Genomic DNA, 27,482 nt, shown 5'->3' with positions numbered 1-27,482 from the left:
CTTTAGATTAGGCATACCAAATTTGGTGTTGATCTGAATGAATCTCTAGGAGGAGTTCGTTAAAATGCAACGCATGGAAATGACAAAAATGACACAAAATTTGCTCATAATATTAGTAATAACCGACTTCCTGTTGGGTTTCGGATTTTGCTCCAAGAGACTTTTTTGTAGGTACTGGAGAGTTACATGTGTATACCGATTTTCATACATGTACATGAAACCTAGCTCGAGGCGCACACTGTTGAACGTGTATAGGTGGCGCTGTTGAGCCATTTTGCCACACCCACTTCTGAAACCCATATCAGACGTAAATTTTCGCCAGTTCTGAGGTGTGTGCAAAGTTTCATGACTTTTCGAGCATGTTTAGGCCCTCAAAAATGCGATTCATTTTGGAGAAGAAGAAGAAGAATAATAATTAAAGCTGCAAGCAGCGATGAACGGGCCCTCGCACCCGGGCTCACCGGCAGTGAGTGGCTTTAGTTAATAGGTGAACGGTGAGAAATATGCGTTTAAACTCATAAATATAAGTAGAATATATCAATGTTTATTCCATATATGTGCCAATCTTCCTGTTGCCAGCAGGTGGCGCTATCATTATAATGGAATATTGGCCTTCAGATGTGTTCAGGGCAGGACTTTTATCGAACATGTGAGGTTTGGGGAGGATTGGACATTTTATGCCTGAGTTACAACAACATCCTATTTCATGGCGAAACAATGAAATTTGTCAGGCCGCCATGGACACGCCCTTTAACGAAACCTCAAGATCTTCGCAATTTAAGATCGCAAAAGGCTTTAGATTACACTGACCAAGTTTGGTGTTGATCTGAATAAATATCTAGGAGGAGTTCGTTAACCCCTGAAAATGGCCAAAACAACACTAATTTTGCAGAGAAAATTCCAAATAACTGACTTCCTGTTGGGATTCGGACTTCGTACCAAGAGACTTTTTCGTAGATATTGGTGTGTTACATGTGTGTACCGATTTTTGTACATGTACGTGAAACATAGCTCAAGGCGCACTCCGTTTAAAGTGTATACGCACTCCGTTGAAAGTGTATAGGTGGCGCTATTGAGCCATTTTGCCACACTCGATGGAATATTGGCCTTCAGATCTGTTCAGGCCAGGACCCTTATCACACAAGTGAAGTTTGGGCAAGATCGGACATTTTATGCCTGAGTTATAACATCTTTTATTCCCATGGCGAGACATTGAACTTCATCACGGCGCCATGGACACACCTTTTAACAAAATCTCAAGATCTTCACAACTAAACATCACACAGGTCTTTAGATTAGACTGACCACAAAAAAAGACATTGATGTCATAAAATTTCTAGGAGTAGTTTGTCGCAGTGTAAAATATGTAACCTCCTGTTGCCAATAGGTGGCGCTATGACTATAACTGAATATTGGCATGTAGATCTGTTCAGGTCAAGAGTCTTATCCAACATGTGAAGTTTGGGGCAGATTGGACATTGTATGTCTGAGTTACAGCAACTTCCTTTTTCATGGCGAAACATCGAAATTTGTCAGGCCGCCATGGACCCGCCCTTTAACGAAACCTCAAGTCCTTTGCAATTTATTATCGCAAAGGGCTTTAGATTACACTGACCAAGTTTGGTGTTGATCTGAATAAATCTGTAGGAGGAGTTCGTTAAAGTACAACCCCTGAAAATGGCAAAAACAACAGCAATTTTGAAGGGAAAATTCAAAATAACCGACTTCCTGTTGGGATCCGGATTTCGTACCAAGAGACTTTTTTGTAGGTATTGGAGTGTTACATGTGTGTACCAATTTTTGTACATGTATGTGAAACATAGCTCGAGGCGCACTCCGTTGAAAGTGTATAGGTGGCGCTATAGAGCCATTCTGCCACACCCGGTGGAATATTGGCCTGAAGATCTGTTCAGGCCAGGACTCTTATCACACATGTGAAGTTTGGGGAAGATCGGACATCTTATGCCTGAGTTATAACATCTTTTATTCACATGGCGAGACATCGAACTTCGTCGCGACGCCATGGACACGCCCTTTAACGAAAACTCAAGATCTTCTCAATTTAACATCGTACAGGCCTTTAGATTAGACTGACGACAAAAAAGACATTGATGTCAAAAATTTCTAGGAGTAGTTTGTCGCAGCTTAAAATATGTCACTTCCTGTTGCCAATAGGTGGCGCTATGACTATAACTGAATATGGTCATGTCAAACTGTTCAGGACAGGAGTCTCATCAAACTTGTGAAGTTTGGGGCAGATTGGTCATTGTATGTCTGAGTTATAGCAACTTCCTGTTTCATGGCGAATCATCGAAATTCACCAGGCCGCCACACACAGGCCCTTCAACGAAAACTCAAAAGCTTCGCAATTTAACATCGCAAAGGCCTTTAGAATAGGCATACCAAATTTGGTGTTGATCTGAATTAATCTCTAGGAGGAGTTCGTTAAAATACAACGCATGGAAATGACAAAAATGACACAAAATTTGCTCATAATATTAGAAATAACCGACTTCCTGTTGGGTTTCGGATTTTGCTCCAAGAGACTTTTTTGTAGGTATTGGAGAGTTACATGTGTATACCGATTTTCATACATGTACATGAAACGTAGCTCGAGGCGCACACCGTTGAACGTGTATAGGTGGCGCTGTTGAGCCATTTTGCCACACCCACTTCTGAAACCCATATCAGACGTAAATTTTCGCCAGTTCTGAGGTGTGTGCAAAGTTTCATGACTTTTCGAGCATGTTTAGGCCCTCAAAAATGCGATTCATCTTAGAGAAGAAGAATAATAATAATAATAATAATAATAATAAACGGAGCAATTCCAAGAGGGTCCTCACACCATCGGTGCTCGGGCCCTAAATATAGCTGCAAGCAGCGATGGCGGGCTCAAGCCACCAATGCCATCGCCACCCCAGTGGCATCAGGCAAACTGTGTCCAGCGGGCACATGCATTCACAATATCCCTCTGGCAATGAGGTTTTAAAGGATATGGCGGTTAAAGGGTTAATCTGAATCATCTAGACTTTAAAATCACATTCACAGAACAATATATATATATATATATATATATATATATATATATATATATATATATATATATATATATATATATATATATATATATATATATATATATTTAGTAACACTTTACAATAAGATTTCATTTATAAACATTACGTTAACATGAACAATATTTATATAGCATTCATTCATGTCAGTTAATATTCCAAACTTAAACATTAAAACATTGTTTTATTGTGATTTTTTTCCAAGCACATTTTACCAATTCCAAACCATATCAATCTTAATAACTACCATTATTTTTTATTTAATCATTTATGAGTGCTATACAGTAGTCCAGGAAAGCTGGAAGAGAAAAACTCCTTATATTCATGTGTGCAGAATTATTAGGCATGTTTTCTTTTACAGATGAAATGCGCTAAAAAAGAGTTTTAACCCAAACTGTTTTAACTCAAAAGTCGAAAATTATGAAATAACCATGAGAAATATCAAACACAAATGCAATACAAAAATGGATAAGTTAAGACTTGACCATTGTACAAAAATGCTGACTGGGTCATGAGGTCCGAAAAGAAGAAGAAAAAAAAACAGGTCAAGAAGAACTGACAAAAATAATTGCAAAATAATTAGGAATTAATGTAAAGATTAATTTTTAGTCAATTCTGCAAGACAGACTTTCAGGAAAGGAGGTGGAATAAAAATGAGCTCCTAAATCTTAATCCCGGATTCAGGAAAATATATTCCTCAAACCATCGGACAAGAGGAGGTGGTGCTGGTCCTTCACGAGTCACTCTAATCTGTTCATAAAGCCTATATATAAAGTCTTTATATATAGTATTTCACAATACTTCATGGTATTCTAATTAAATCATTTTTTGGAATCTTAGATCTCTCAGAACCTGACACATTGTAATTCTGAGACTCCAGGAAAGTGGCAGTTCTGTAAAATGTTGGCGCTGGAGACTAAATGCTCCCTGATAGTTTCACACCTAATTCACTTAACACACACACACACACACACACACACACACACACACACACACATTAACCACAGTGACAGAGGGACAGAGTGACATCAGTGTGTATGATAGTTGATAGTGATGTATGATAGTTTTTTAATTTTCTATCATCCATATAGTGTTGTATAGTCATGAAACTATGCATATTTCCTCAGAATGACTTGTCTTCTATGTGTACATTTTTTTGAAGTGTTTAGAAGCTGCACTTAAAAAAAAATAAATGACATTTACTGGTTACATTTTTACTGTTATTTCAAAAAATCACCACGACAAAACCATTCAAGCTATTCAAAATTCATCCGCACCTGTACTGTAAGATACATTCTTTAAACAGTGGTAAAAGAGGATGTGGTGCTGATCCTTCAAGAGTCTCTGAAAACGTATCTGTCCATAAAGCCTATAAAGAATTATTCTTAATATACGGTTCACAATACTTCAGCTTGTTTTTCTAATTAAGTGAGGGTCATTTTATCAGTAAAATACATAAAATTCATATTATTTTTCTTTGAAAGATTTCTATAAATGATTTAAATCATACTTGTTTCTACAATAATTATTTAAAAGTAATCCCATAGCTCCATCTGGTGGTCATTATTGGTACTAAGAATTGCCAGCTTGATTTATAAGTTATGATAGTTTTAATTTTATGCTGGCTCTTGAAAATGATAAAGCTATGAAACTTACTGTGCTTCCTTCAAATGATGACTTCTACGTATATAAAAAATTATGAAGAGTTGGAATTAAAATTTTTAAAGATATAGTAAAATAACTATTGTATTTTTTATGTTACTTTAATAAATCGGTATGGCCACACCATTTAAGGTATCCTAAACCCATTCGAAATTTAACATCTTCAGTATATGGCTTCATGTTAAAACAGTTTGGTGTGAACTACTTGTGTCTTCTTGGAGGAGAATTAATTCATTTACAGGCTGAGTTTATCATAAATCCACAATAACATTTCTGAGTTCTGTATCAATTTGTGTTGTTGTTTGTTTATTTTTATTTTATTTTTTTTTCATAGGAAGATAACTGACCCTTTACTCTCTTTTTTAATAAATGTGCTTATAAACCAAGAACAAGATATTTATAGCTGTATTTATAAACTGCTTACTACTGACTATTAATATTGGGACAAGGCTTTATGAAGCATGAACTGACTATTTACTAATGAGTGCAGTTATTATAAAGTGTTATCAATGCATTTGCTAATGTTAACAAATTAGACATTATTTTACAGTGTTATCAAATCCCTTAAATGATTTGTAAGTGTTTTGTAATGATTTTATTGACCTGTAAGCATTTGTGAAAGTTCTGCTTGCATTACAGCTTAGTCTTGATCTGTGAGCTGAACAGATTTACTGTTACATCCATGAGATTATGTAAATTCAAATAAATATCATGTCACAGGATGTCAGAGGTCAGTATCAAATTAATTTGAAATTATTATTTGCAGCACAAATAAGGTTTTTTAGGATTTTTAAAAATCCCTAAAACTGTCAAAAAAGGATAAGGCCTAAGATTTCTATGTGAGTGGCTAAATTTATTTGTTTTTATAACTATAATGCATAAACTATAAAATTATACAAAATGTATAAAAAAGTACAACAGTTATTATTTTCCAATGTTTTTTATTTATTTATTTATTTTTTTTTATTATTTTTTTTTTTGGATTTACATTAAAAAAAAAATAGCCTACTGCATTCATTCTAAACAGCTTGAATAAAACCTGTCAATATTTATTATAGACCACTGTAACTGTGTATAATCTAACAAACAAGTTTATTATGAAAATAAAAGTGTACACCAGATAAATTGGACGATAAAGAAATTGCTAACAATAGTATAATAGAGCATGTTTTAGGTTTTTAGGCGTTTAGATGCAGAAATGGACAAATAAAATGTAAAATAAAATGTAATTGATTTAATTAAATATAGATTAAGTCTTGTTAGAGCAAAATAATAAATAAATACACATTAAAAAAGCAGCCAAGATGAATGAGTTAAATTTTTATATAGATTAAAATTGAAGACAGAAGCAGCTGGTATATGCGGTCACTTAATATTAAAATCCAGTAGATCCACTTCAGATTTATTTCTCAACAGTTTATGTTCACGTGGCTGTTTTCGTTTATATTAGCCAAGCTTTATGTATTTTGAAATAATCTTGTCCGTGATGTGTTCGTTCTTACGACGAAAGGCAGAATCCTGCAGCTCGAGAGATATATGTTATTCTGCCAGTCGCGCTTTCAAATAGTATTGCACACTTAAACGGGTCACAAACACCTGTATTTAGCTAGCGTTGTGTTATAATGGGTGTATTGTGTGCATTTATTGCAATAATTTATTTTAAAAAGCTCTTAAACAAATATAAATTTGTTTGTTTTGAACTTGTGACACTGTGCGCGCTGATCGGAGGCAGTGATTTCAGATAGGCAGATATTTCATTTTCACACAAACAGTTCAAAAACATCTTAATTTAGCTCTTGGTGTGTTCTAATTGGTGAATTGTGTGATATCGCTGCAATACTTTATTTTTAATAGCTATAAAACAAGAATAAACTAGTTTTTTTCTGAGCTCATCATTCCACACGCTCCTGCTCAGAGCCGTGATTCATCTCTCGTGTTTCTCATGTATCACTGACCACACATCAATTATTAATGAGCCCTGACCCGGTAATAATTGTATATGTTTGTTTAGCTTGTCAGTGTGAATTAAATCCAAGTATTTATTTGTATTTTAACCGATTTAAAAGTGAAACCAAAAGAGAGTCTCCTCCCTTTTTCAGATGCCTTTTTAGTCCGGGAATTGAACCTGTAGGGGCGCTATTTCTCTCAGACAATGGAAGTCTAAGCACACACACTCAAACAGATGGACAGAGTGAGATGAGATGTCTGACAGTTTTTTAATTTTCTGTTATCCATACAGTGTTGTAAAGTCATGAAACTATGCATATTTACTCAGAATAACTTTTTTTTCTGTATGAAAAAAGGTTTTAAAGTGTTTGGAATTTAAAAATGCAGGAAAATTAATAATTCCATCTTTACTGTCATTTAAAAAAATCACCACGACAAAACCATCCAAGCTATCCAAAACCCATTCACAATTTAAGTTCCTCAATGTTTTTTCAACATGTAGACAAAGTTTGGTGTGTATAGTGTTACTCTCCTCTGAGCAGTATGCATTAATTCACAGCTAAATGTAAAAAACAATCCACATTCAAATCAAAATAGCCGACTTCCTGTTGGTCGTAGCTGATGACTGTGAATTAGAAAGTTGTCCGTCTTGATAAGAAAAATTTTTGTACTGAGTTTGGTGTCTGTAGCTAAAACTTACCCCCCCACTTTTGACAAAAGGTGGCGCTATAGAGTGCCTCTTCCACGCCCTCTTATGAACTTTTGCCAGTGTCTAGCTGTCACTAATACTGATATGTGTTCTGAGTTTGATGAAATTCTAAGCATGTTATTTGTCTCAAAATCACCTGAGAAGTATTCCAGTTTGACATGTTGCCACGGCAACAATATTTTTAGATATCCAATTTCCCCCAGCAGATTCATATCGGCTGTGTTTTAACATTATTCTGATGAAGTTTGAAGCAAATCGAGTAGGTAACACTTTAGAATACTGTTTCTTACTTACTACATAACTTATAAGGAATTATTGAAGAACTAACAGGTGATTATTCATTAACACTCAACTCATTACTGTTAACTACTAAGGAAGATGTGTTAATTAATCAGTATGTAATATAATTTTATGATTATGTTAAGTAACAGTTAGCTAATCAATAACTAATGTATTCTGTCATACCTCCTGAAGAACTACTATTGATTATCTACTACTTAGGGTTCTAGAAAAATAACTATGAAGTAACTACTAATGAACAGTTTTACACTATTACATTGAATTGTGACCCTTTCATATAAATGCTATTAGCAATAATAGTAGTAGTATGAAAATGCAATATTAATAAATGCAATACATTTTATAGAGGTTTTGCCTATGTACTAAATTGGTTTGTGAGTGTGTTTTGTAAGAAATCACCTTCTAGTAGGAACCCCACTCCAGTGCCTTGTGATAACTTACCTTAGTTTTTTTATTTTATATACAGTACTGTGTGTGTGCTTCCTCCGCATATACCACACTATATATATATATATATATATATATATATATATATATATATATATATATATATATATATATATATACCAGGAAAAGTGAAAATACAGGTACCCAATTTGTAATTAATAAAGAATTATAAAATAATTATGCAGGACTTATTTTGAACCTGAAACATTAGGCCTATTCTAAAGTGAAAATATTGGGAACCCATTAGTAATTAACAAAGAATTATCAGATAATTCCTGAAGAATTACTTAGAATCTGAAACAGTATTCTAAAGTGAAAACATAGGCAACCCATTATTAATTAATAATTAATTATCAAATAATTCTGAGGACTTATTTTGAACCTGAAACATTAAACCTATTCTAAAGTGGAAATGTTGGGAAACCATTAGTAATTAATAAATAATTATTAGATAATTCCTCAAGAATTACTTAGAATCTGAAACAGTATTCTAAAGTGAAAACATAGGGAACCCATCAGTAATTAATAATTAATGATTAAATAATTCTGAATGACTTATTTTGAACCTGAAACATTTTGCAATATTTTGCTGTGCGATTTTCTCCTATCCAATGAGTGGCATTACAACCATACAAAAGCACAGCATGAAATTACAAATCACATCCATTTTATTTGTTTGCTGTACTCCATATCTTTAGAATCCAGAAGTTTGCAAGGAACATATCCAAATTCAGCCCTTTATCAATCGATCTTCATCTTCATTCTCAGTAACAGCGACCATCACATAGTCAAAGCCCGCGCTCGTTATATGATTTGAATGTGAAAATAGCGCCAGTGCGCCACCCTCGAGAAACGTTACGACACGGTTTACGGCACTGATATCAAACTGTCATTGGTTCTCACCTAATTCGTCACAGATTGCGACATGCCGTGTTTCAGTTGATAGACATTTGAAATCAGTACTGCGCCAGTGCGCCTTCACGGAGAGAAGACAGATTCATAATTTCACGGATTAATAAATTAAATTCTGCTCTGTACCTTATAAAAACTATTACCTCCAGAGAGGACTGCGACTGGAACTCATTATCATTTGAACTACTTTTGGTACCACTTTTGATCTTTTCGCAAAAAATAAATGATTAATGTTACGTTTGTTTGTCTGTTATTTGTTTATTTATAACAGTAACGTTATGTAATTTTAAGAAATGGTTATTGGTAGGTTTAGGAGTAGGTGTAGAATTAACGTTAGTGGCTCAAAATAACGTTTTAATGTTATATTTTTACTAAAATTGTGTTTTAATATGTTTTATTCTTTTAACATTCTGTATAAATTGGGTAGGTTTAGGTTCGGGTGGGGTTACGCATTTTTCTATGGATAACTGACTGGTCAGAGAACACGTTCTATCTGTACGTATTTTAGGTTGTTTTTATGTAAATTTAGTTACGTATCGAAACCTGTAATTACGTCCGGATAATACGTAAACAACACTGTAAATTTACGTCTAAATATGTACGTTTTGATTGTGAGATCAGGCTGAATTATTAGATAATTCCTCAAGAATTACTTAGAATCTGAAACAGTATTTTAAAGTGAAAACATAGGGAACCGATTAGTAATTAATAAAGAATTATCAAATAATTCCTGAAGAATTAATTAGAATCTGAAACAGTATTCTAAAGTGAAAACATAGGGAACCCATTAGTAATTAATAATTAATTATCAAATAATTCCTGAATAATTACTTAGAATCTGAAACAGTATTCTAAAGTGAAAACATAGGGAACCGATTAGTAATTAATTATTAATTATCAAATAATTCCTGAAGAATTACTTAGAATCTGAAACAGTATTCTAAAGTGAAAACATAGGGAACCCATTAGTAATTAATAAAGAATTATCAGATAATTTTGCAGAACTTACAGAATTCTAAAGTGAACCTAGTAAATAATAAACTACATCATTTTGACTAAGAACAACCTATAAAAGTAATCATAAACTTTGCAAAATACTCTCATCTGTTTATTTCAGATGAGAACATTTCTTAATACAGCATATTTTATTCCATTTTAACATGTATACTGCCCACATTTTAATTAATGTAACAAACATTTCATAATCAAAAGTTAAACATTAAGAAGCAAACTAAATCCATATTTCATTTCCATTATAGGCTAATAATTGGGCAGTAACAAAGTTGCTACTGTAGTAGTTCTTTGTACTTGTCCTTTTACTCAAGTAATTTTGAAAATTAACAAGCCTACTTATAATTTTACTGGAGTAATATTTTATTGGGATATCTGTACTTTTACTCAAGTACTTGATTTGTGGGACACAGCCTGATTATTATAGTTTTTTTTTTTTTTGCGTATAACTGTTCAGAAGTAGTTATTTCATAGTTATTTTTCTTGAACCTTAACTAGTAGATAATTAATAGTAGTTATTCAGGAGGTATCACAGAATATATTAGTTACTGATTAGCTAACTGTTACTTAACACAATCATAAAATTATATTACATACTGATTAGTTAACACATCTTTCTTAGTAGTTAACAGTAGTGAGTTAAGTGTTAATGAATAATCACCTGTTAGTTCTTCAATAATTCCTAATTAGTTATGTAGTAAGTAAGAAACAGTATTCTAAAGTGTTACCATCGAGTAAAAATAAGATGCTGAATTCAAAGCATTTTGAAAATGACACACTTCCTGCTGCCAGTTGGTGGCGCTATAACTTTGACTCCTAATAGTCACATATATGTGATCGACATCATACAATGAATAATCTGATGAAGTTTGATTGAAATCAGGAAATGTATGTGGATGGTATTAGACACTTCCTGTTTCTCAATTCTCGCCATAATTTCAACGCCTCGCCACGAGCAAACCGTTCGAGATATCAAAAATCCCCTGGCAATTTTTCATCCCCAATGTCTTGAGATCATGTTGACCGAGTTTGGTGGTAAACGAGTAAAAAACCTATGACAAGTATATCAAATTCCAGAGCATGCGCTTTTTACATAACTCTAAATAGCTGACTTCCTGTTGGGCGGAGCCCAATGACATGCAGTACGAAAATTGTTCGGCACAATGAGATCTATATGTGTACTGAGTTTCATATGAATATGTGCAAGTATGTGTGAGCTATACATCAACATTTATGATTGTGTTCCAGGGGGCGCCGTAGAGCCCCTGTGCCACGCCCGGGTCCCAGCCTCTGCAGGCTCCTAAAGGGCACAGATTCCAAAGTGTGTGCAAATTTTCAAGAGTTTTTGAGTATGTTAGGGACCCCAAAAGCCCCCACAACTTTGACCAAAAATATGAATAATAAACCCTAAATAGCCAACTTCCTGTTGGGCGGAGCCTATGACATGCAGTACGAAAGTTGTTTGGTTTAATGAGATCTATATGTGTACCGAGTTTCATGTGTCTACGTGCAAGTATGTATGATATATGGCCCTCAGTATTCCAGGGGGCGCTGTAGAGCCCCTGTGCCACGCCCGTGTATCAGTCTCTGCCCGACCCTAATGGCCGCAGGTTCCAATCTGTGTGCCAATTTTCAAGAGTTTTCGAGCATGTTAAGGACCCCAAAAGCCCCCGTAACGTTAGAAAAAAAAAAAAATAATAATAATAAAAAATAATCCTAAGGAAAACAATAGGGCTCTCGCTAGAGTTGGGTCCGAGTCCACCTTTGTCGAGTACGAGTCAAGACCAAGTCCACAAACGTCGAGTCCGAGTCCGAGTCCAAAAGGGGCCGAGTTGGACTCAAGTCCGAGTTCTTAAAGGCCGAGTCCGAGTCGAGTCCAGAAAGTAATTAAATTAAAAAAGATTATAAATTGGTATTGTACATTTTTACATTCTATTAATATTTTAACCTTTCAACCCATTAAACCAATGGCAATATAAAAATGTAATAAAAAAAATACCACTGTTACATCTAGTCATTGCCATTGAACATTTTTATTTTATGTCAACAGAACTAGTTTCCTATCAAAAAAGTTTTCAAAGGTTTTATTGTATTACAAGTGCATGAAAATACAAATGAACCTATTTTATTATTGTATCACACTATATTGTCCTCCAGTTAAAGATGACATTTCAGTTATTTAATACCTCTCCCCCACATTTGACAGAGGTAAAGTGCAGCCAATGAGGAGATCCTTAATGATGACATTATGAATTTCTTGTTGTCTTGGAGAACTTGCATCATAAAGTTGCATTGCTTGTTTGGTCAGTTCTGGTCTTGCAAATCCCGCAATGCTGAGCTGTGCAGCATCTGTTGGTTGCTGCTGCTGTCTTTGGTACTCGGTTGCATCGGTTTTCGGATCACCAGTACACTGAACCGAAAACCGTTTCTTTCGGAGGTGTCCGATTTGAGAACCGATGAACTGATGATACTGCGCATGCGTTTAATTTTTCAAGTATTTTGTTAAACATCGGAAAGTGTGATAAAACTATAAAATATATATATGTATATATATATATATATATATATATATATATATATATATATATATATATATATATATATATGTGTGTATATATATATATATATATATATATATATATATATATATATATATATATATATATATGTATATATATATATATATATATATATATATATATGTATATATATATATATATATATATATATATATATATATATATATATGTATATATATATATATATATATATATATATATATATATGTATATATATATATATATATATATATATATATATATATATATATATGTATGTATATATATATATATATATATATATATATATATATATGTATATATATATATATATATATATATATATACACGTTTTTTTTTTTTTAAAGATGGGGCTACATGTTATGTTTCTAATCTGTATATTGTAGATTATGTATGGGCCAAAAGGGGTTTTCAGGGAAGTTGGACAATAATTAAGACTCTAAAGACTCCATGTTTAATATGAATAAGGGATGATTAATGAAATATCTGTACTGTATTTATAGTTAATGATGACAGATTCACAAACTGAGTTTGTAGTAAACAGAACATAAACACGAGTAGAGCAGCTGATGATACTGAACTGCAGCATGTGCCGGTGTCCTGACATTTTATCCTACCCTGTCAGATTTTCCTGTCAGATTTTCCTACCCGGGTTTTGAGCGATTCTCGTTCTCGAGTCAAGAACCGGTTGTATCAGTTTTCAGATCATCAGTAAACCGAAAACCGTTTATTTCGGACGCGTCCGATTCGAGAACCGAGGAGCTGATGATACTGCGCATTCGTGATTCAGCATGAAGCCGAATGACTCACAGCGCGTCTGAACCGAACTGATTATTTTGGTAATTGATTCTGAACTGATTTTGTGCTAATGTAATGAGTGCGGGTAAACCGAGGGCTTGAATGAAGGGCAATCTGACGAAACGTAAATTCATTTAATAACAAATACATCGCAATGGATTATGTATCCGGTGAACTGTTTTTTTTTTCAACCGGTTTATTGAATCAAACCGTCCGAAAGAACCGGTTCGCAGAAAAGAATCGAACTTCCCATCACTAATCCACATTGATATCCAGTGAGTGGTGCGTGTGTGAGACTTCTGCCTGCCGGTGTGGTGCAGTAAAATGACAGAAGGGGAGACATTCATTAATCTATCATTTCAATTTTATGCTGGTTTTATTGTTACACATGACGCGGACTCGACTGTACTCGGAATATTTTCCGAGTCCAAAATGTTCAAGTCCGTGTCAAGTCCGAGTACAAATTCACCCGAGTGCGTGACAAGTCCGAGTTCATTCAAAATTGGACTCGAGTCCGGACTCGAGTCCGAGTCCAAGTTCGAGTACCCCAACTCTAGCTCTCGCCCTCCAGGCTTGAGCCCTAATAATAATAATAATAATAATAATAATAATAATAATAATAATAAACGGAGCAATTCCAAGAGGGTCCTCACACCATCGGTGCTCGGGCCCTAATAATAATAAACAAAGCAGATACAAGAGGGTCCTCGCACCTCGGTGCTCGGGCCCTAATTAAAGCTGCAAGCAGCGATGAACGGGCCCTCGCACCCGGGCTCACCGCCATCGTGTGGCTTTAGTAAAAAGGTGAACGTTGAGAAATATGCATTTAATGTCCTAAATATAAGTGGAATATATCAAAGTATAGCCCATATATGTGCCAATCTTACCGTTGCCAGCAGGTGGCGCTATCATTATAATGGAATATTGGCCTTCAGAGGTGTTCAGGCCAGGACTCTTATCAAACATGTGAAGTTTGGGGAAGATTGAACATTTTATGCTTGAGTTACAACAACTTCTCTTGCTGTGGCAAGACATCAAATTTTGTCATGGCACCATGGAAACGCCCTTTAACAAAAACTCAAGATCTCCAAAAGTTAACACTGCACAGGCCTTTAGATTAGACTGACCACAAAATATATGTTAATCTCAAAATCATTATAGGAGTAGTTTGTTGCAGCGTAAAACATGTCACTTCCTGTTGCCAATAGGTGGCGCTATGACTATAACTGAATGTGGGCATGTAGATCTGTTAAGGGCAGATGTTTTATCTAACATGTGAAGTTTGGGGCAGATTGGACATTGTATGTCTGAGTTACAGCAACTTCCTTTTTCATGGCGAAACATCGAAATTTGTCAAGCCGCCATGGACACGCCCTTTAACGAAATTTAAAGATCTTCGCAATTTAACATCGCAAAGAGCTTAAGATTACACTGACCAGGTTTGATGTTGATCTGAATAAATCTCTAGGAGGAGTTTGTTAAAGTACAACCCCTGAAAATGGCAAAAACAACGCCAATCTTGCAGAGAAAATTCTAAATAACCGACTTCCTGTTGGGATTCGGATTTCGTACCAAGATACTTTTTTGTAGGTATTGCTGTGTTACATGTGTATACCGATTTTTGTACATGTACGTGAAACATAGCTCAAAGCGCACTCTGTTGAAAGTGTATAGGTGGCGCTATCGAGCCATTTTGCCACACTTGATGGAATTTTGGCCTTCAGATGTGTTCAGGCCAGGACTCTTATCACACATGTGCAGTTTGGGGAAGATCGGACATTTTATACCTGAGTTATAACATATTTTATTCCCATGGCGAGACATCGAACTTCGTGACGGCGCCATGGACACGCCTTTTAACGAAAACTCAAGATCTTCACAACTTAACATCGCACAGGCCTTTAGATTAGACTGACCACAAAAAATACATTGATGTCATAAAATTTCTAAGAGTAGTTCACCGCAGTGTAAAATATGTCACTTCCTGTTGCCAGTAGGTGGCGCTATGACTATAAATGAATATGGGCATGTCAATCTGTTCAGGTCAGGAGTCTCATCAAACATGTGAAGTTTGGGGCAGATTGGTCATTGTATGTCTGAGTTATAGCAACTTCCTGTTTCATGGCGAATCATCGAAATTCGCCAGGCCGCCACGGACACGCCCATTAACGAAAACTCAAAAGCTTCGCAATTTAACATCGCAAAGGCCTTCAGATTAGGCATACCAAATTTGGTGTTGATCTGAATGAATCTCTAGGAGGAGTTCGTTAAAATACAATGCATGGAAATGACAAAAATGACACAAAATTTGCTCATAATATTAGTAATAACCGACTTCCTGTTGGGTTTCGGATTTTGCTCCAAGAGACTTTTTTGTAGGTATTGGAGAGTTACATGTGTATACCGATTTTCATACATGTACAAGAAACGTAGCTCGAGGCGCACACCGTTGAACGTGTATAGGTGGCGCTGTTGAGCCATTTTGCCACACCCACTTCTGAAACCCATATCAGACGTAAATTTTCGCCAGTTCTGAGGTGTGTGCAAAGTTTCATGACTTTTCGAGCATGTTTAGGCCCTCAAAAATGCGATTCATTTTGGAGAATAATAATAATAATAATAATAATAATAATAATAATAATAATAATAATAATTAAAGCTGCAAGCAGCGATGAACGGGCCCTCGCACCCGGGCTCACCGCCATCGTGTGGCTTTAGTAAAAAGGTGAACGTTGAGAAATATGCATTTAAACTCATAAATATAAGTGCAATATATCAAAGTTTATTCCATATGTGTGCCAATCTTCCTGTTGCCAGCAGGTGGCGCTATCGTTATAATGGAATATTGGCCTTCAGATGTGTTCAAGCCAGGACCCTTATCACACATGTGAAGTTTGGGCAAGATCGGACATTTTATGCCTGAGTTATAACATCTTTTATTCCCATGGCGAGACATCGAACTTCGTCATGGCGACATGGACATGCCTTTTAACAAAAATTCAAGATCTTCACAACTAAACATCACACAGGTCTTTAGATTAGACTGACCACAAAAAAGACATTGATGTCATAAAATTTCTAGGAGTAGTTTGTCACAGTGTAAAATATGTCACTTCCAGTTGCCAATAGGTGCCGCTATGACTATAACTGAATATTGGCATGTAGATCTGTTCAGGTGAAGAGTCTTAACAAAAATGTGAAGTTTGGGGCGGATTGGACATTGTATGTGTGAGTTATAGCACCTTCATTTTTCACGGCGAATCATCGAAATTTGTCAGGCCGCCATGGACACGCCCTTTAACGAAACCTCAATTCCTTCGCAATTTAAAATGGCAAAGGGCTTTAGATTACACTGACCAAGTTTGGTGTTGATCTGAATAAATCTCTAGGAGGAGTTCGTTAAAATACAACCCCTGAAAATGACAAAAACAACACCAATTTTGCAGGGAAAATTAAAAATAACTGACTTCCTGTTGGGATTCGGATTTCGTACCAAGAGACTTTTTTGTAGCTATTGGTGTGTTACATATGTTTACCGATTTTCGTACATGTATATGACATGTAGCTCGAGGCGCACTCCATTGAAAATGTATAGGTGGCGCTATCGAGCCATTTTGCCACACCCAATGGAATATTAGCCTCCAGATGTGTTCAGGTCAGTACTCTTATCAAACATTTGAAGTTTGGGCAAGATCTGATATTTTATGACTGAGTTACAGCAACTTCTACTCCCATGGCGAGACATCGAACTTTGACATGGCGCCATGGACACGCCCTTTAACGAAAACTCAACATCTTCTCAATTTAACATCGTACAGGCCTTTAGATTAGACTGACGACAAAAAAGACATTGATGTCAAAAATTTCTAGGAGTAGTTTGTCGCAGAGTAAAATATGTCACTTCCTGTTGCCAATAGGTGGCGCTATGACTATAACTGAATATGGTCGTGTCAAACTGTTCAGGACAGGAGTCTCATCCAACATGTGAAGTTTGGGGCAGATTGGTCATTGTATGTCTGAGTTATAGCAACTTCCTGTTTCATGGCGAATCATCGAAATTCGCCAGGCCGCCACACACAGACCCTTCAACGAAAACTCAAAAGCTTCGCAATTTAACATCGCAAAGGCCTTTAGATTAGGCATACCAAATTTGGTGTTGATCTGAATTAATCTCTAGGAGGAGTTCGTTAAAATACAACGCATGGAAATGACAAAAATGACACAAAATTTGCTCATAATATTAGAAATAACCGACTTCCTGTTGGGTTTCAGATTTTGCTCCAAGAGACTTTTTTGTAGGTATTGGAGAGTTACATGTGTATACCGATTTTCATACATGTACATGAAACGTAGCTCGAGGCGCACACCGTTGAACGTGTATAGGTGGCGCTGTTGAGCCATTTTGGCACACCCACTTCTGAAACCCATATCAGACGTAAATTTTCGCCAGTTCTGAGGTTTGTGCAAAGTTTCATGACTTTTCGAGCATGTTTAGGCCCTCAAAAATGCGATTCATCTTAGAGAAGAAGAATAATAATAATAAATATAGCTGCAAGCAGCGATGTCGGGCTCAAGCCATCAGTGCAACGCCACCCCAGTGGCATCAGGATAACTGTGCCCAGCGGGCATAAGCATTTACAGTAACCCTCTGACAATCAGTTTTAAGGGATGCGGCAGTTAAAGGGTTAATCCGACCAATCTAGACTTTGAAATCACATACACAGAACAATATATATAACTTTAGTAACACTTTATTTTAATATTTATAAAATATGTATAAGGTGTGCATTGTAGCTGACACCTATATGAACACATTACAATTGCTTTGTGACTGCAAGTCTTTCTTCTCAAATGCTATTGAGCTTCAAATTTGCATTTGAGCCCATGTGAAAAAGTAGCATAATTTACATATGACTTACAGTTTGTTGTAATAAATATCAAACATTCAATTTAATTCTGCATTATAGCTGTCACCTAGATGAACAATTACAGTTGTTTTTATGACTGTAAGTCATTCTCTTCAAATGCTACTGACGTTAGAAAAGTGTATAACAATATCACATGTAACTTTAGAGACCGGCCCTAAATTTGAGACTCTAGAAAGTCCAATGTCAAGACAACTTTATGCCTGTTTTATTTTCTTTATTTTTCTTTTCTCTGTGCCGGATTGCTGATGTCCTATACCCAGGCATAGATGTCCATCCATCAATTACGAACATTCAGCCGCAAACATGAGGTGTGAGCGGTCGCGAGCGCGGATGGGAGAATGGCGCATGTTTTTTTTTTGTTTTGTTTTTTTGAGCAACTGGGATGGTGCCCCCTCTGGGAGTTGGTGCCCTACGAAGACTGCATACTATGTTATACTGCATAATGTTAACAAATTAGACATTATTTTACAGTGTTACCAAATCCTTAAATAATGTATTAGTGTTTTGTAATGATTTTAATGACCTATAAGCATTTGTGAAATAGTTTTGCTTGCATTGCAGCTTTATCTGTCAGTTGAAGAGTTTTACTGTTACATCCATGAGATTAATAAATGTCATGTCACGTCACAGGTTGTCATAGGTCAGTATCAAATGAGTTTGAAATTATTATTTGCAGCACAAATTAGGGTTCTTAGGATGTTTTTAAATCCCTAAAACTGTCAGAAAAGGATAAGGCCTAAGAGATTTCTTAACCTGTAATGAAAGGAAAAAACACCACCATTAGCAACAACAAAAACAATAACAATTTAAAATACAGATTTTTTTTTCCTGATTATTAAAGGGATGATTAGGTCTCTCTCTCTCTCTCTCTCTCTGCCAGACAGCCCCTCCCGACAGTCCACACACACTGTCACAGTCACCAACCCCCTCACACTCCCCTTCCCTCTCCCCCTCCCTTCCCTCACACAGACAGGGTGGCCAGAGTGAGATCATGTCAGTTGAGAAGTCTGACAGTTTTTTAATTTTCTTTTATCCATACAGTGTTGTAAAGTCGTGAAACTATGCATATTTCCTCAGAATGATTTGATCTTTGTATAAAAAAATGCGTTGAAGTGTTTGGAAGCTGCAATTTAAACATACAAGACAATTAATGTTTCCCTTTTTACTGTCATTTCAAAAATTCACCACGACAAAACCGTTCAAGCTAACCAAAATCCGTTCGCAATTTAAGTTCCTCAATGGTTTTTCTTCATGTAGACAAAGTTTGGTGTGTATAGTGTACTTCCCCTGTGAGGAGTATGCATTAATTCACAACTGTAAAATCTCAAAAATACACATTCAAATCAAAATAGCCGACTTCCTGTTGATCGTAGCTTATGATTGTAAATTAGAAAGTTGTCCGTCTTGATTAGAACAATTTATGTACCAAGTTTTGTGTCTGTAGCTAAAACTAACCCCCCCCACTTTTGACAAAAGGTGGCGCTATAGCGTGCCTCCTTCACGCCCTTTTAAAAGCTTTTGCCATTGTCTAGCTATCAATAATACCGATATGTATTTTGAGTTTCATGTAAGTCTGAGCTTGTTGTCTGCCTCAAACTCACCATAACAGAACATTCAAGTTTGACACGTTGCCATGGCAATGCCATATTAGATATCAATATCCCCACAACAGATTTACATCGGCCGTGTTTTGTCATTATTCTGATGAAGTTTTAAGGAAATCGAGTAAAAATAAGATGCTAAATTCAAAACATTTTGAAAATGACTCACTTCCTGCTGCCAGTTGGTGGCGCTATAACGTTGACTCTTAATAGTCACATATATACGATCTGTATCATACAATGAACAAACCAATCAAGTTTGATCAAATTCAGGAAATGTATGTGGACGTTATTAGACATTTCCTGTTTCTCATTTCTCGCCATAATTTCCACGCCTCGCCACGGGCAAACCGTTCGAGATATCAAAAATCCCCTCGCAATTTTCCATCCCCAATGTCTTGAGATCATGTTCACCGAGTTTCGAGGCGAACGGGTTGAAAACCTCAGAGGAGTATTTCAAATTCCAGAGCATGCTTTTTTTAAACAGCCCTGAATAGTTGACTTCCTGTTGGGCGGAGCCTAAGACATAAAGTGTGAAAGTTGTTCGGCTTAATGAGATCTATAAGTGTACCGAGTTTCATATAAATACATGCAAGTGTGTGTGAGCTATGGTTCAAGATTTCTGACTGTGTTCCAGGGGGCGCTGTAGAGTCCCTGTGCCACGCCCGGGTCCCAGCCTCTGCAGCGTCCTGATGGCCGCAGATTCCAATGTGTGTGCCAATTTTCAAGAGTTTTTGAGCATGTTAAGGCCCCTAAAAACCCCCGGAAGGTTTAATAAAAAAAAAAAAAATTAATAATAAGAAGAATAATCCTTAGAAGAACAATAGGGCTCTTCGCCCCTTCGGGCTTGAGCCCTAATTAAAGCTGCAAGCAGCGATGGCGGGCTCAAGCCACAAATGCCATCTCCACCCCGGTGGCATCAGGTAAACTGTGCCCAGCGGGCACATGCATTTACAATATCCCTCTGGCAGTGAGGTTTTAAAGGATATGGCAGTTAAAGGGCTAATCCGAATCATCTAGACTTTAAAATCACATTAACACAGAACAATCTATATATATATATATATATATATATATATATATATATATATATATATATATATATATATAGAACTTTAGTAACACTTTACAATAAGATTCCATTTATAAACATTGTGTTAACATGAACAATATTTATATAGCATTCATTCATGTCAGTTAATATTCCAAACTTAAACATTAAAACATTGTTTTATTGTGATTTTTTTCCAAGCACATTTTACCAATTCCAAACCATATCAATCTTAATAACTACCATTATTTTTTATTTAATCATTTATGAGTGCTATACAATAGTCAAGGAAAGCTGGAAGAGAAAAACAGGTCAAGAAGAACTGACAAAAGAATTGCAAAATATTAGGAATTAATGTGAAGATAAATTTTTAGTCAATTCTGCAAGACAGACTTTCAGGAAAGGAGGTGGAATAAAAATGAGCTCCTAAATCTTAATCCTGGATTCTGGAAGATATATTCCTCAAACCATCGAACAAGAGGAGGTGGTGCTGGTCCTTCACGAGTCACTCTAATCTGTTTATTAAGCCTATATATAAAGTCTTAATATATAGTATTTCACAATACTTCATGGTATTCTAATTAAATCATTTTTTGGAATCTTAGATCTCTCAGAACCTGACACATTGTATTTCTGAGACTCCAGGAAAGTGGCAGTTCTGTAAAATGTTGGCGCTGGAGACTAAATGCTCCCTGATAGTTTCACACCTAATTCACTTAACACACACACACACACACACACACACACACACACACACACACATGCACACACACACACACTACCCACAGTGACAGAGGGACAGAGTGACATCAGATGTATGATAGTTTTTTTAATTTTCTATCATCCATATAGTGTTGTATAGTCATGAAACTATGCATATTTCCTCAGAATGACTTGTATTCTATGTGTAATTTTTTTTTTAAGTGTTTAGAAGCTGCACTTTAAAAAAATAAAAGACATTTACTGGTTACTTTTTTACTGTTATTTCAAAAAATCACCACGACAAAACCATTCAAGCTATCCAAAATTCATTCGCACCTGTTCTGTAAGATACATTCTTTAAACAGTGGTAAAAGAGGATGTGGTGCTGAACCTTCAAGAAACGTATCTGTCCATAAAGCCTATAAAGAATTATTCTTAATATACACTTCACAATACTTCAGCTTGTTATTCTAATTAAGTGAGGGTCATTTTATCAGTAAAATACATAAAATTCATATTATTTTTCTTTGAAAGATTTCTATAAATGATTTAAATCATACTCGTTTCTACAATAATTATTTAAAAGTAATCCTATAGCTCCCTCTGGTGGCCATATTTGGTACTAAGAATTGCAAGCTTGATTTATAAGTTATGATAGTTTTAATTTTATGCTGGCTCTTGAAAATGATAAAGCTATGAAACTTACTGTGCTTCCTTCAAATGATGACTTCTACTTATATAAAAAATTATGAAGAGTTGGAATGAAAAATTTTAAAGTTATAGTAAAATAACTATTGTATTTTTTTATGTTACTTTAATAAATCGCTATGGCCACACCATTTAAGGTATCCTAAACCCATTCGCAATTTAACATCTTCAGTATATTAGCTTCATGCTAAAAAAGTTTGGTGTGAACTACTTGTGTCTTCTTGGAAGAGTATGAATTCATTTACAGGCTGATTTTATCATAAATCCACAATAAAATTTCTGAGTTCTGTATCAATCTGTGTTGTTGTTTGTTTATTTTTATTTTTTTATTTTTCATAGGAAGATAACTGACCCTTTACTCTCCTTTTTAATAAATGTGCTTATAAACCAAGAACAAGCTTTTTATAGCTGTATTTATAAACTGCTTACTACTGACTATTAATATTGGGACAAGGCTTTATAAAGCATGAACTGAATATTTACTTTTTGAGTTTGAAATTATTATTTGCAGCACAAATAAGGTTTTTTAGGATTTTTAAAAATCCCTAAAACTGTCAGAAAAGGATAAGGCCTATAAGATTTCTATGTGAGTGGCTAAATTTATTTGTTTTTATAACTATAATGCATAAACTATGAAATTATACAAAATGTATAAAAATGTACAACAGTTATTGTTTTCCAATGTTTTTTATTTATTTATTTTGTATTATTTTTTTATTTACATTTCAAAAAATTTGCCTACTGCAATCATTCTAAACAGCTTGAATAAAACCTGTTAATATTTATTATAGACCACTGTAACTGTATAATCTAACAAACAAGTTTATTATGAAAATAAAAGTATGTACACCAGATAAATTGGACGATAAAGAAATTGCTAACAATAGTATAATAGAGCATGTTTTAGGTTTTTAGGCGTTTAGATGCAGAAATGGACAAATCAAATGTAAAATAAAATGTAATTGATTTAATTAAATATAGATTAATTCTTGTTAGAGCAAAATAATAAATAAATAAATACGTACACACATTAAAAAAAGAAGCCAAGATGAATGAGTTTCATTTTTTATATAGATTAAAATTGAAGACAGAAGCAGCTGGTATATGCGGTCACTTAATATTCAAATCCAGTAGATCCACTTCAGATATATTTCTCAACAGTTTATGGTCAAGTGGCTGTTTTCGTTTATAGTCGCCAAGCTGTTATGTATTTTGAAATAATCTTGTCCGTTATGTGTTCGTTCGTACGACGAAAGGCAGAATCTTGCAGCTCGAGAGATATATGTTATTCTGCCAGTCGCGCTTTCAAATAGTCTTGCACACTTAAATGGGTCACAAACACCTGCATTTAGCTCTTGTTGTGTTACAATGGGTTTATTGTGTGCATTTGTGGTAATATTTTATTTAAAAAAGCTCTTAAACAAGAATAAATTCGTTTGTTTTGAGCTCGACACTGTACGCGCTGATTGGAGGTGGTGATTTCAGATAGGCAGCCACAAATATTTCATTTTCACACAAACAGTTCAAAAACATCTGAATTTAGCTCTTGGTGTGTTCTAATTGGTTTATTGTGTGATATCGCTGTAATAATTTATTTTTAAAAGCTTTAAAACAGGAATAAATTCGTTTTTTTCTGAGCTCTTTACTCCAGACGCTCCTGATCACAGCGGTGATTCATCTCTCCTATTTCTCACGTATCTCTGGCCAGAAATAATTTATCCATGAGCCCTGAACCGGTAATAATCAGATATGTTGGTTTAGCTTGTCAGTGTGAATTAAATTTGTCAGGCCGCCATGGACACGCCCTTTAACGAAACCTCAAGATCTTTGCAATTTAAGATCGCAAAAGGCTTTAGATTACACTGACCAAGTTTGGTGTTGATCTGAATAAATCTCTAGGAGGAGTTCGTTAAAGTCCAACCCCTGAAAATGGCCAAAACAACACTAATTTTGCAGAGAAAATTCTAAATAACCGACTTCCTGTTGGGATTCGGATTTCGTACCAAGAGACTTTTTCGTAGATTTTGGTGTGTTACATGTGTGTACCGATTTTTGTACATGTACGTGAAACATAGCTCGAGGAGCACTCCGTTTAAAGTGTATACGCACTCCGTTGAAATTGTATAGGTGGCGCTATCGAGCCATTTTGCCACACTCGATGGAATATTGGCCTTCAGATCTGTTTAGGCCAGGACCCTTTACACACAAGTGAAGTTTGGGCAAGATCGGACATTTTCTGCCTGAGTTATAACATCTTTTATTCCCATGGCGAGACATCGAACTTCATCACGGCGCCATGGACACACCTTTTAACAAAAACTCAAGATCTTCACAACTAAACATCACACAGGTCTTTAGAGTAGACTGACCACAAAAAAGACATTGATGTCATAAAATTTCTAGGAGTAGTTTGTCGCAGTGTAAAATATGTAACTTCCTGTTGCCAATAGGTGGCGCTATGACTATAACTGAATATTGGGATGTAGATCTGTTCAGGTCAAGAGTCTTATCCAACATGTGAAGTTTGGGGAAGATTGGACATTGTATGTCTGAGTTACAGCAACTTCCTTTTTCATGGCGAAACATCGAAATTTGTCAGGCCGCCATGGACCCGCCCTTTAACGAAACCTCAAGTCCTTCGCAATTTATTATCGCAAAGGGCTTTAGATTACACTGACCAAGTTTGGTGTTGATCTGAATAAATCTCTAGGAGGAGTTCGTTAAAGTACAACCCCTGAAAATGGCAAAAACAACACCAATTTTGAAGGGAAAATTCAAAATAACCGACTTCCTGTTGGGATCCGGATTTCGTACCAAGAGACTTTTTTGTAGGTATTGGAGTGTTACATGTGTGTACCAATTTTTGTACATGTACGTGAAACATAGCTCGAGGCGCACTCCATTGAAAGTGTATAGGTGGCGCTATAGAGCCATTTTGCCACACCTAATGGAATATTGGTCTTCAGATGTGTTCAGGCCAGGACTCTTATCACACATGTGATGTTTGGGGAAGATCGGACATTTTATGCCTGAGTTATAACATCTTTTATTCCCATGGCGAGACATCGAACTTCGTGACGGCGCCATGGACATGCCTTTTAATGAAAACTCAAGATCTTCACAACTTAACATCGCACAGGGCTTTAGATTAGACTGACCACAAAAAATACATTGATGTCATAAAATTTCTAGGAGTAGTTCATCGCAGTGTAAAATATGTCACTTCCTGTTGCCAATAGGTGGCGCTATGACTATAACTGAATATGGGCATGTCAATCTGTTCAGGTCAGGAGTCTCTTCAAACATGTGAAGTTTGGGGCAGATTGGTCATTGTATGTCTGAGTTATAGCAACTTCCTGTTTCATGGCGAATCATCGAAATTCGCCAGGCCGCCACGGACACGCCCATTAACGAAAACTCAAAAGCTTCGCAATTTAACATCGCAAAGGCCTTCAGATTAGGCATACCAAATTTGGTGTTGATCTGAATGAATCTCTAGGAGGAGTTCGTTAAAATACAACGCATGGAAATGACAAAAATGACACAAAATTTGCTCATAATATTAGTAATAACCGACTTCCTGTTGGGTTTCGGATTTTGCTCCAAGAGACTTTTTTGTAGGTATTGGAGAGTTACATGTGTATACCGATTTTCATACATGTACATGAAACATAGCTCGAGGCGCACACCGTTGAACGTGTATAGGTGGCGCTGTTGAGCCATTTTGCCACACCCACTTCTGAAACCCATATCAGACGTAAATTTTCGCCAGTTCTGAGGTGTGTGCAAAGTTTCATGACTTTTCGAGCATGTTTAGGCCCTCAAAAATGCGATTCATTTTGGAGAAGAAGAATAATAATAATAAATATAGCTGCAAGCAGCAATGTCGGGCTCAAGCCATCAGTGCAACGCCACCCCGGTGGCATCGGGAAAACTGTGCACAGCGGGCATAAGCATTTACAATAACCCTCTGACAATCAAGTTTTAAGGGATGCGGCAGTTAAAGGGTTAATCTGACCAATCTAGACTTTGAAATCACATACACAGAACAATATATATATATAACTTTAGTAATACTTTATTTTTATATTTATAAAAAATTTATAAGGTGTGCATTGTAGCTGACACCTATATGAACACATTACAATTGTTTTGTGACTGCAAGTCTTTCTCTTCAAATGCTACTGACGTTAGAAAAGTGTATAACAATATCACATGTAACTTTAGAGACCGGCCCTAAATTTGAGACTCTCGAATGTCCAATGTCAAGACAACTTTATGCCTGTTTTTTTTTTCTTTAGTTTTTTTTCTCTGTGCCGGATTGCTGATGTGCTATACCCAGGCATAGATGTCTATCCATCAATTACGAACATTCAGCCGCAAACATGAGGTGTGAGCGGTCGCAAGCACATATTGGAGAATGGCGCATGTTTTTTTTTTTTTTTTTTGAGCAACTGGGATGGTGCCCCCTCTGGGAGTTGGTGCCCTACGAAGACTGCATACTCTGCATATAGGGAGCGGCAGTACTATCTGGAAGATATATTCCTCAAACCATCGTACAAGAGAAGGTGATGCTAATCCTTCAAGAATCGCTCAAAAGCTATTCAAGTGTACAGTTTCCTTTTATTGCATCTTGAAATAAATATTTCTGAATTCTGAATCAAGCTGGGTTGTGTTTATTCATTTATTTTATAAGACAACTGAGACTTTAATCTATTTTGTAATATATGTGCTTTTAAACCAAGAACAATTTATTTATAGATGTATTACTGCTTAATAATGACTATTATTAAGGGAAAAGGCTTTATAATCATGAACTATTTACTAATGCTTAGCTAATGAGTGCAGTTATTATAAAGTGTTACCAATGCATTTACTAATGTTAACAAATTAGACATTATTTTACAGTGTTACCAAATCCTTAAATAATTTATTAGTGTTTTGTAATGATTTTAATGACCTATAAGCATTTGTGAAATAGTTTTGCTTGCATTGCAGCTTTATCTGTCAGTTGAAGAGTTTTACTGTTACATCCATGAGATTAATAAATGTC

At 35.5% G+C, this 27,482-nt stretch overlaps 2 long non-coding RNA genes across 5 annotated transcripts in view; both read left to right on the top strand.

Moving 5' to 3' along the window:
- Positions 1–17,897, top strand: part of LOC127938338 (uncharacterized) — a 39,479-nt gene extending 21,582 nt beyond the window's left edge. For 3 of the 4 annotated variants that reach the window (XR_008148674.1, XR_008148676.1, XR_008148673.1), the window contains one exon: positions 1,287–2,866. This is a non-coding gene — a long non-coding RNA (uncharacterized LOC127938338). Of the gene's footprint in view, positions 1–1,286; positions 2,867–17,822 lie in introns of those variants that run through there. The other variant, XR_008148675.1, reaches the window with a different exon arrangement.
- The window catches only part of LOC127938340 (uncharacterized), a 51,255-nt gene extending 24,166 nt beyond the window's left edge, over positions 1–27,089 (top strand). Inside the window, exon 2 of the long non-coding RNA XR_008148678.1 lies at positions 25,346–27,089. This is a non-coding gene — a long non-coding RNA (uncharacterized LOC127938340). The remainder of the gene's footprint in view (positions 1–25,345) is intronic.
- The last annotated feature ends 393 nt before the right edge of the window (positions 27,090–27,482 follow it).

This window comes from Carassius gibelio, chromosome A20 (genome assembly GCF_023724105.1).
Source record: "Carassius gibelio isolate Cgi1373 ecotype wild population from Czech Republic chromosome A20, carGib1.2-hapl.c, whole genome shotgun sequence".
In the NCBI taxonomy this organism is placed as follows: Eukaryota; Metazoa; Chordata; class Actinopteri; order Cypriniformes; family Cyprinidae; genus Carassius; species Carassius gibelio.
The sequence above is the reverse complement of the archived record's forward strand: the minus strand, read 5'-3'. Positions and strand labels throughout refer to the sequence as shown.